This window comes from Ornithodoros turicata, unplaced genomic scaffold (assembly GCF_037126465.1).
Source record: "Ornithodoros turicata isolate Travis unplaced genomic scaffold, ASM3712646v1 Chromosome154, whole genome shotgun sequence".
Lineage (NCBI taxonomy): Eukaryota > Metazoa > Arthropoda > Arachnida > Ixodida > Argasidae > Ornithodoros > Ornithodoros turicata.
This window is the reverse complement of record NW_026999319.1, coordinates 47,694-57,972: the sequence shown is the minus strand read 5'-3', so window position 1 is coordinate 57,972 and position 10,279 is coordinate 47,694. Positions and strand designations below refer to the sequence as shown.

Sequence of the window (10,279 nt, the reverse complement as noted above, 5' to 3'; positions counted from 1 at the left end):
GGGTATCGTCCCATTCGCCTTACTAATGTCTGTTCAAAAATAATGAAACACGTCCTATTTTCAAACCTAATATCATTCTTGGAAACTAATAACCTTCTCTCACCATTCCAACACGGATTCCGCAAAAATTACTCGTGTGAGACACAATTATCTAGCTTTTCTAATGATCTACTTTCCGACATGGATCATAACTGCCTAACTGACGCCATTTTTATAGACTTTTTCAAGGCCTTTGATCGTGTGCCTCATGAACGATTACTTTACACGTTAGCCCGCCTACGTATAAACCCGCCCGTCGTTGCTTGGATTCGCGATTTCCATGACAGACACGAATACACATCTGTCAATAATTGCTCTTCCCCTGGGTCACGCGTTATCTCAGGCGTCCCACTGAACTGTCTTGGGCCCACTCCTCTTTTTGATCTTCATTAACGATCTACCTGATGGTCTGTCTATTTGCCGACGACTGTGTCATTCACAGAAAAATATCTTCTCCTCCGATGAATCACTGCTTCAGGACGACCTTCGCCGCTTTCAGAACTGGTGTTCCGGATGGCAAATGAAACTAAACAGCTCGAAGTGCAAGGTCGTTCATTTTACGAGAAAACGTTCCTAGCTTTGCTTATTACATTAACGACCTCCCCATTGAGTCCGTAACCTCCTTAACTTATCTTGGAATCACCTTCATCTCTGATATGTCCTGGAAGGAACATATAACCAAGCTCACCGCCAACGCTAACGGAACCCTCGGCGATCTCAGGCGCAATCTTAAACATGCTCCCATCACAGTAAAGAAAGTGGCTTACGAATCACTCATCCGCAGTAAGTTAGAATATGCCTCATCCATCTGGAACCCTCACCAAGACTATCTTTCGCGTGAGCTCGAGAGCGTTCAAAACCATGCCTGTCGCTTCATATGCTCTAATTATTCTCGTCATTCCAGCATAACAGAAATGAAATCTAGTCTCTAGTTACTTCTACTTAACATCCGTCGCAAGGTCGCACGTCTCACACTACTACACAGAATTTACCATCACCTTCCATTCCTTAAGGACATCCTCATAACACCGCTTGACTACGTGTCATCTCGCATTGATCATCCATACAAAATAAGACGTCCTCAATGCAGAACATTAGCTTACTCTAACTCATTTCTGTCTCTCGCAATAAGCGAATGGAATGGTCTACCCGAATCACTATTAAACATATCAGGACAGTGCTTCATTTGGCTCACAGTTGTCATCATATCTCCTTTGCTAATGTGTTTTTACTACGATGTTCACTTTTGTATTCATATTTTTTTGCATTAATGGCTTATTATGTACGGTGTACTTTTTGTGGCTCTCATTTATTTTGAATTATTATTTTTCTTTTTTCATGTAAATTCAGGTTTGCATCATGTTTGTAAATGTTCATATTTTGTCAATTTATCCACTCCCTTATGTAAAGCCCGCATGGGCATTTAAGGTGAAATAAATGAAATGAAATGAAAAAAAAATTCCGCATAGCATTGGCGATTGTGTCGACGGCAGGTTGTGTCAGGCAGGTTGTGTCAGTCTCTCTGTGGTCCTCGCCCCGGGTGCTTCGCGACTTCGTTTGTCTTTTTATTCTGTCCTAATTGAATGTTTCGCAGATTTCCCTCTCTGCACTAGATTATTCTTTCTACTTCAACATTCGGGGAATAACTGTACCATAAGGGAAGCGAAAAACAAAACCGTAAAACAACCTTGTCTGCCACGGAGTTTTCTTCCGTGTTTTGTTCATTTCTAACAGCTCAATGAATCACCATATCCGGCGACATATTCTCTTCTGAAGAGCTGTCTATGCGACTTCCTCTCCCCGCTCCATATATTTGCAGGGGTGTGATTTCTGAGCCGATTGCGCATTTTTGCGCCCGGGCGATGTCCTGCTACATTCTGTTAAAAAAAGTCGAAATATTTAATTTCCTGCGCCGCTGTGCACCAATTATCCCCCCCCCCCATATTGAACAGCAACAATACTAAAACACAAGTGCCTGCTTGCACTTGCGATAGCCTAGCTCACGCGTCCACCTAACAATAGTGGCTTTGTCGACTATCGAGACAGTTCAAGCCATACTACGCTATTTATCTAATCCAATCCGAGTCCACATGGTTCCGGTTGTGCTTCTGGTGATACACGGTCTGCGGGCGCGCTCAAACACGTATTGCGGTACCTACATGGCTTTGGTATTGTCGAAAGTAACAGGTAACACAGCCCTCGAAGCTGATATTACAGTCGTACCCACTGGAGAGAGACTCCTTCATTAACACATGCCGTTGATCTTCACTCGCCATCCTCTCGGTTCTCTGAGAAATATTTCTACTTCTAACGAATCGTGTACGTAATACGTTTCTAACAAACGCTAGAGAGTCGTTGAGAACGCTGAAGGTCATACAACAATCCGGCTCACAGGTGCAGCGGCACAGTGAACTACGCAATGGCCAGACTGGGCCGACCGAACCCCAAGCGCATGCTCTCTTAATCTGTCATTCACCCACCTCGCAGCGGGCCAATATAGCATCATCCACACTACAGTTGTATCTAATACACTACTCCTGTTCTGCACTAAACAAAATCCCCTGCATGCTTCTTCCCGCAACACGGGCGTTAAAAACTCGACACCGTCTATGAAGCCTGCACCCCTGACGCATCCTGCTCCTGACTAATCGTCTTAGGTTGATGGGATAACGCATGCACTACGGTAACCCTACCATCTCCTCTCCCAGGCTCACGCTACGCTCTCCTCCCTTCCCTTAACAGATTGTAGTAAGCTCTCGCTCACACAATTCAAAAATTCATGAGTGTCAGCCGAACGAGACATGTCCTTCTGTCGAATAAAATAAAAAGGAATAAGGTGCAAAAAGTGCTGCAAAGTTTTACAGTACGGGCAGCAAGGAGTCACACAGAAACAAGCGCCAAGTGATGTTTTCAGTGTTATTCTCTTCCGAAGCGAAAACAGATCCTATTAATTGCTTAGAACTCGACCAACCGTAAATTCGAGTGCCTGCTCGCCTGCGACACAAAACCAAGGGTGAGCTGTACATGTTTCTTTCGATTACGAAAATAAAAAGGAAATACTCCAAGCGAGGAATTGATCGAAGTATTAGCTCTGGATCACTGTCTATGTTTCTTGCAGTGCAACATAACCGCGCGTTGCTGTCCTTTCCACGAGAAATACTCCATGTATCCTCAGTCATCCTTTTTGAAGCCAGAGGGTTGTACGTCTTTATTTAAGAGAAATGTCTACCATGTCTCAGGATCGGCCGGAAAAAGCAAAACAGAACAAATGTGTTAGGGAGTCTGAGCATGTAAATTAAACGAAGTATCATTACTCGCCCCGCTATCCACCTATAGGGGCGGGCACAGGACGAATCTGAATTACTCTTCAAGAACAGTCCACGAGCGTTATCCATAGGACGTTCTGGGGATACAGCTCGATACATGATGACACTGTGAGGACGTCATGAGGACCGTGTGTGTTCTCGGGCATAGCATCAGCTGTAGGAAGCGGAAAATGGTGATTTAGGGCATCTGGGATAAACCACAGGATAAAAATGACCACTTACTTGGTTTCGCGGTTGAAGGTGAACAGTTGCCGTATTATGCAACCTTGAAATGCATTCATTGATTTATTAGTTGCCTAACAACAACTACATGAATGACAATGGGATGAGGAGGTTCGCCGCAACAAGTTTAAGAGCGATTACGGAATACATAGGGAAATGTTTAACCTTAGTAATTTAATAACAGTACAATATTGACAAGAGCAGGCACAAAGATTTACAGAGACCACATGATCAAAGAAATTAACGATGAAAGTTGAAAGTCGCGGAAAAGGTTAGCCTGCTGTTCAGCTGGCGTTTCGAAGGCATCTATCCGGCTGTCACGCACCGCTATTTTTGTTGCCTGGTAACTGCGCCTTCCTTGTACTGAATACGGGTAAATGTCGACGTGTGTACGATAGTTAGGGATCGGATCATGAGAACGATTTCCTGCAGAGTACTCAGATTTCGCGTTAACCATTTCATGGCCTCTTTAATGCCAAACCCGCAGCGTGTTATCCTCTCTAGTAAGCTCCTACATTTGACCCATATTGGCAAAGCATTACACGCAATTTCAAGGTGTCCTCGCATTTTATTTGTTTTGTTTTGTTGAAGTTCAAGGATTGCCATCGCGTTAGTCCTGGGTGCCCTGTATTTTCCATATTATAGAAAGTAGATGAGGTACACCTCAGTTCACCCGGAAAAATCAGGTCAACTAGTAGAGAACAATTCAAAAATGATAACGGGCATTCCAAAACGTCACTAAAAGCTTTCTCGTGGTCAACACGCGAAAGTTCAAGCTTCAAAAGGAAGCTTCATTGCTGTTTTTCAGTTATGTGCTTTACAGAAAGTCGCTGAGAGAGCCCACAGCTACCCATATTTGCAGCGGAAAATGTTGCAACGTTGCGAGATCTCTACTCACAAACTGAACACAGAGCGGTATATGTCCATGTCCGGTACCGCCATGTACAGCTTGAGACAATAGTTGACATGCACGGCACTGGCGCATGTCTTCATCGCAGTGGTCATCTATATTATGCCAGGAAGAGGTCAATTATGAAACTTTTTCTATTCCGTATGAATGCCGCGATGCAACTGTGGCTATGAGCGGCGTACAGATGTGGACAGGTGAACCTGAGACAGCATAAAGAAGTTGAGGGCAGCGGAGTTTGTATGCGTCGTGGGCCGACTTCAGGGGGAACTTGGCCGACATTCGTCATGAAAGTCTCCGGAAAACCCCGGGAAAACCTCAGACAGAGCAGTAGGCGGTACTCGAACCCACCACAATCCCAGTCAAAAACGGGTGACTGACTATTCTATTCATGTATCAGTATGTATGTCTGCCCTTGTTTTCGTGCTTGGATGTCACTGCAATGTAGAGATGCGGCACTGTGCTGTTCCGTGAACTCTTGTCCCAAGCTGTACAACACTGCTTAAACCCCACCCAATGCGGTAGTAAATTGATTTTCGCTCTCAATGGAACTCGCCATTATCCACACTATACGATGTTGTTGGAACTTATTCTTGGACGAAGTTGATTATTTTCTTTAATTTGTACCGCTATGTAATCTAAAAATCACAAGTTCGATGCGTATGACAAAAATCCAACAAGGTATGGCAAAAACAGTGCATAACATACGAATTAACGAACACTGTCTATCTCTCTTCTTATGTTCCAGATGAATGCAGCCTTTGCAGAAAATAAGATCAAGCTGAAGATGAAAGTTTACGACACCTATGTGGTACGACCTTATACTCTGCTTCCAGACATGCATTAGCATCAGTGGGCCTATTCCTAGAGAGGGAATATAGTGAGCCAAGGTGCTGGCATGAAACCAGGTTGAGGGCAAGGCAATTTCACAGCAGCAACAAATTATTGGAACATGTTTCCAAGGGATGTTGATATCGCGGTATTCCGTGTTTCGAGTTCAGTACATCATTAATGGGCATAAATAAGGCACGAACTTTGGAACGCTATATTCGTTTCCGACCTGTCTTTCGCTCCGACAGAGAACCTTCCACCCAGTTTCAGACTATCCTTCCCTTTTTGTCTTCCCTTCGCAGGCACTAAAGGGCCGCATTTACAAAGGTTGCTGATGACATTTCGTTTGAAGTCTCGCCTTCCGTCGACACGCTGTCGGTTTTCTTGTTTTACAGCAGGGTCTTGTAGCTCCTTATTGGCTCAAGCAGGACCACTGCTTTATCTATTGTGATGTATTAGTGTTCATGATGCTAAATTTGACAGCATACTGCATCCTTACAACGTCAATGTTAACACGTGTCAAAGTCATCGAAAACACAATCAGCAATTCTACGCGTGCTTCATTCAGCACTGGGATTTCTTGCAGTTGACCATTCTCAAACGTATGTAGCACAACTCAAAAACATTTTTAGGTTCAAAATATTGGACGATAGCTTGTCTTTAGGACGCGGTTAGTAAAGATATGATCTGTACTCTCGCAATCAGACGCACTGCTGCAAGCACTCAAGATTCATTTCGTCAGGAAAACAGAAGCAGAGTTCCACACTATAACTAGGTAAAGAAGGCGGCCGTCTGACGACAGTACCTTTGTGGGCTCATATGGAAAGGAACGAAAGCATTGGAAGGACAGTCGCATTCAAAAATTTTAGCCTAAGTCACGGAGCGACCACAGTGGCGGCACTGATGATGATAATTACTGTCATAGAAAGCCCCAGAATTTATGACCTAGGGACACATGAATGACTTTGTTAACCGTCTGTATTTCCAGATGAATGAGGAACAGGACAGGACCCACCTCCAGGAACTTCCTGGTAGACAGGTTCAGTCAATTGACCCAGATGTAGCCCATGAGACACTTAAAACAAAAATTGTTGAATACCCTGGGAGCAACGAGTCCGACATGGTCTTCGTATTCACGAGGTGGGTGTCGAGGGAATAGCACACGACACAAGTTGCCTCTCCTAGGTCGCTGACCCCTTGCATGAAAATTCATTGCACGCCGAATGCAAGAGAATGTGTTTTTAGCATAAACAGTTGCCCATTGTTCAACGTGTCTACTACCTTGGTTTTCACCAAAGCTATCGTTCTGTTTATATGTTCAGCTGTGTGCTGCGATCGTCAGTGCGAAAGTCAGTTTATGGTAATCAAAATGGTTCCATCGAAACTAAACAGTACTCGTTTTCAGGAAGGTGCTCAGGAACGCAACGAATGAGGAGACGTATTTATGTAAGTATACAAGGCACAGCAAGTAATAAGCACAGCCTAGTAGAGACAACAATGGGGCAATATGTGGGTTTTGCCGGCCTATAATACGCTGACACGAGAACCCATCAAGGATAAGCGTAGCACCGGCGACGAGACGGAAGCAAAATAGCAACAATTGACGCCTCTATGGAACAATTTTGAGGTTCAGGCTGGGCTATATAGGCGGGACGTATGACCTCCGTCTGACACGTCTGAGATGTTGGGCGTGCCGCAGGGTAGGACTGTGGATAATTTCGACTACCCGGGGTTCCTTCGGAATCTCCGACACATGGTGCTATAGGCAACGTTCCCTCCCCCACATTCCTGCCCCACGTAGCCGGGTTTGAACCTGACCTTGAGCTCAGCCAGGCCAACACGTTAGCGACTCAGCTACTGAGCAGGGCAGCCCAATACTGAAGTTCGAAATTGGCGCTCATGCTCAAACTGTATAGGCTCACACGTTGTCGGTAACTAATTTGAACGGTTGTTGAAAAGGGGTCATGCTACATCGCATATTGTGGCCTATGGAGGATCAGACCTATTTGGGATGCTCAGTGGCATATTTCCAAACCCGCCCCTGTCGCCGCGCATCCAGTCTACGCGGCGTCACCGGCGTTAGCGGCCGCAGAACGCCGTGAAATGTCATTGTGGCCGCTACGCTTATGCTCAGGGCGTGTTACTGGACGGATGATGAGCGAAAGGTGAGACAGATCTGTTTAGGTGCCTCTGGCTGATAAGAATGTAGTAGCTACTGGGACATTTATGCATCTTGCTTCTGAGAACATGATATATTCGATAGTCAACGTTTTCAGTGAAGTATACGTTGTGCTGCTGCTTCGTGTCTCCTGTTGCGATTGCTTGAATACAAGGATCATACAAGGAAAGTGCTAACCGAGTAAAGCAGAATATGGGCTGAAGCTTTCTGCATGTAACCACCTTTGATGGAGTGGAATGGAGGAGTATTATGCACGTGAGTTTGGATGACATGTTCGTCTACGTTTCAAGACGACGATGAAGAAAGAAATGCGAGGTGGCGCATGAGTGGCGTAGTGATGGTAATTTAAGAAATCGCCGTAGATCGGCTTGGTTTCTCCGGTATTGTGCCATATCAAGAAGCCATCAAGGATAAGCGTAGCACCGGCGACGAGAAGGAAGCAAAATAACAACAATTGACACATCTATGGAACAATTTTGAGGTTCAGGCTGGGCTATATAGGCGGGACGTCTGACCTCAGTCTTTGAAGCAAACAGAATTGAAGACCTCGTGGAGAAACAAGCTCAGCTACTCACGAGACAAGAATCTAAAACGTTTGCAACAATCCGACCATTGTTCGAGTAGTATATAGTCAGCTCAACTGGCCCACAACTCACACATTGGCCTGGACGCCATTAATGAGCAATTAGAGCAATTTGGGATCCCCCACAGTAATTAGGATCATTCAGGGAGTCATTACACTAATTGGGGAGCATCTAAGACGTGTCCAGACCACTGTGTGAGTTGTGGGCTAGTTGAGCTGATAAAAAATAAAAAATAGGTAGAAAATAAAATAAAAAGGTAGAGATAGAGTGAAGAGAAGGAGTTTAGTTGAAGATCAACGATGCCATCTCGGAGAAAGCGGTCCGGAACGGTCGCTGACCATCGCCGGGCGACGGAGCACAGAGGCAGGTTGCAATGCATCGCAGCTATGGCCACCAGTTCCGGACATCCTGTGACGTCAGCTGTGACGTCATCATGGCATGTCTGGGCAAGTTAAGACAGCTCTGGACATGCGAGGAGAAAAACACTCATAATACAGAGGCTGGGAAAGCAAGGGTATGCTAACCACCAATAGCTAACAAGAAAAAGAATTAGTTACACAACAAATGAGCCCACCACTACAGGAGCGCAGAACGATGCGACTGCTCCATCCGACAGCCAGGCAGAGAACTGACTCGTAATGGTTTTTTTCTGCTGTATAAAGCCCCGCAACTGCACCCCCTAGCGGTTACTTTCTCAACTAATCTCACGACAAAATTATTAAGAATCACGCCAGCGCTACTGCCCGTTCCCAAGGCAGAAGAACATAGAAAATGGCGGGATGCCCGGACAACGGCAACCAGCACCCGACGTGCACCGGCATGAAAATCGCAAACAAAGCGGGGACAAAGTTGGCGAAAGAATTAGTTACACAACAAATCAACCCACTACAACAGGAGCGCAGACCAATGCGACTGCTCCATCCGAGAGGCAGGCAGAAACTGAGCAAGCGCGGGGACTGCGGAGCAACCGAGTGCACGTCTGCTCTCCGCGACAGCCAGCGAGCAATTGACTGGGCGACACGCCGCGTCCGCTACGCATGCGCGCGCGCTCTTAGCGCCCTCTGCGGCGACCACCAGCGAGAGGCTAAGAGAGAAGAGCATTCCTGCGCCCTCTTCTTGCATTGCTCATTGGTCATGACGTCATCCCATTGTCCCAAGGATACACCGTTTTTTTCACTAATGCTCCTTTGGACAAGGTCAATCTGCAATGAAGCCACGGTATGACATCATCATGCACGTGCATGGCTCAAGGACGCGTACACTCTAGACAGGGGACCTATTATTTTTTGAATCACTATCCCAATATTTCCTTTATTCTTCTATAACGATTTCATAGGAAACTATTGCAGAAGAGCACCATGTATGAAAGCTGATCGTAGGAATTCCAAAGTCTTACTGAATGAGACTTGCAAAAGAACAGAATATCCTAACGCATAACTCCATCAATGGCTAATAAGAGGACTAGGCACTCAACAAATCAACACAGAGTACGGGTAACAAGGAGCGCAGAACGATGCGTCTACTCCATCCGACAGCCAGGCACAGAATTGAATCGGAATGCTTTTTCTCCTCCTGTCATCTATCTGTCCCTCTTGCGGTTGATTTCTGAACTAATTTAACTATAAAATTATTAAGAATAGCGCTTTTCCCATTCAGGGCAGCTCTGTCGACATCGTCAAGACAAGAATGTTCCTTGTCAAAAAAAGAAAATACAAAGCATCAACAAAGGAAAGCATGCATGTCGGGGCATGTCAGGACACGTCAGGACAAATCGTACGAGTGCTGGGCAACAGAGGAAGACAAACACAGACACTTGAGTGACAACAGAGTGAAAAAGACACTCACCATCATTTTTCACGTTCACAGCATTCCCTCATTGTAAATCTGTTCGTCACAAAATCCCCCTGCATCGTCGAACGCCATTCACCAGTGACGAACCACACATGAGAGGCAAAGAGAATCCCACCGAAGCTACACTCTTCCACAGACGGCCAACGCAATTGCCAGGAGCAGAATTAGTGTGTCCACACTCGTCAGTGTCCAAGAGAGAAGTGAATCCTTGCGCCCCCTTCAGGATTGGTCGTGACGTCATCCTATTGTCTCAGGGCTACACTGTTTTCTTTTCACTAATGCTCCTCTAGACAAGGTCAACCTGAAACAATAGTGTTGCGGATGACGTCATCATGCAGGT

At 45.6% G+C, this 10,279-nt stretch overlaps 1 long non-coding RNA gene across 1 annotated transcript; it reads left to right on the top strand.

The window, feature by feature from the left end:
* The first annotated feature begins 5,241 nt into the window (after window positions 1–5,241).
* LOC135372607 (uncharacterized) lies at window positions 5,242–6,819 on the top strand. Its single transcript, XR_010416029.1, has 3 exons — window positions 5,242–5,305; window positions 6,314–6,465; window positions 6,731–6,819. It is a non-coding gene; the product is annotated as an uncharacterized LOC135372607 (long non-coding RNA).
* The last annotated feature ends 3,460 nt before the right edge of the window (window positions 6,820–10,279 follow it).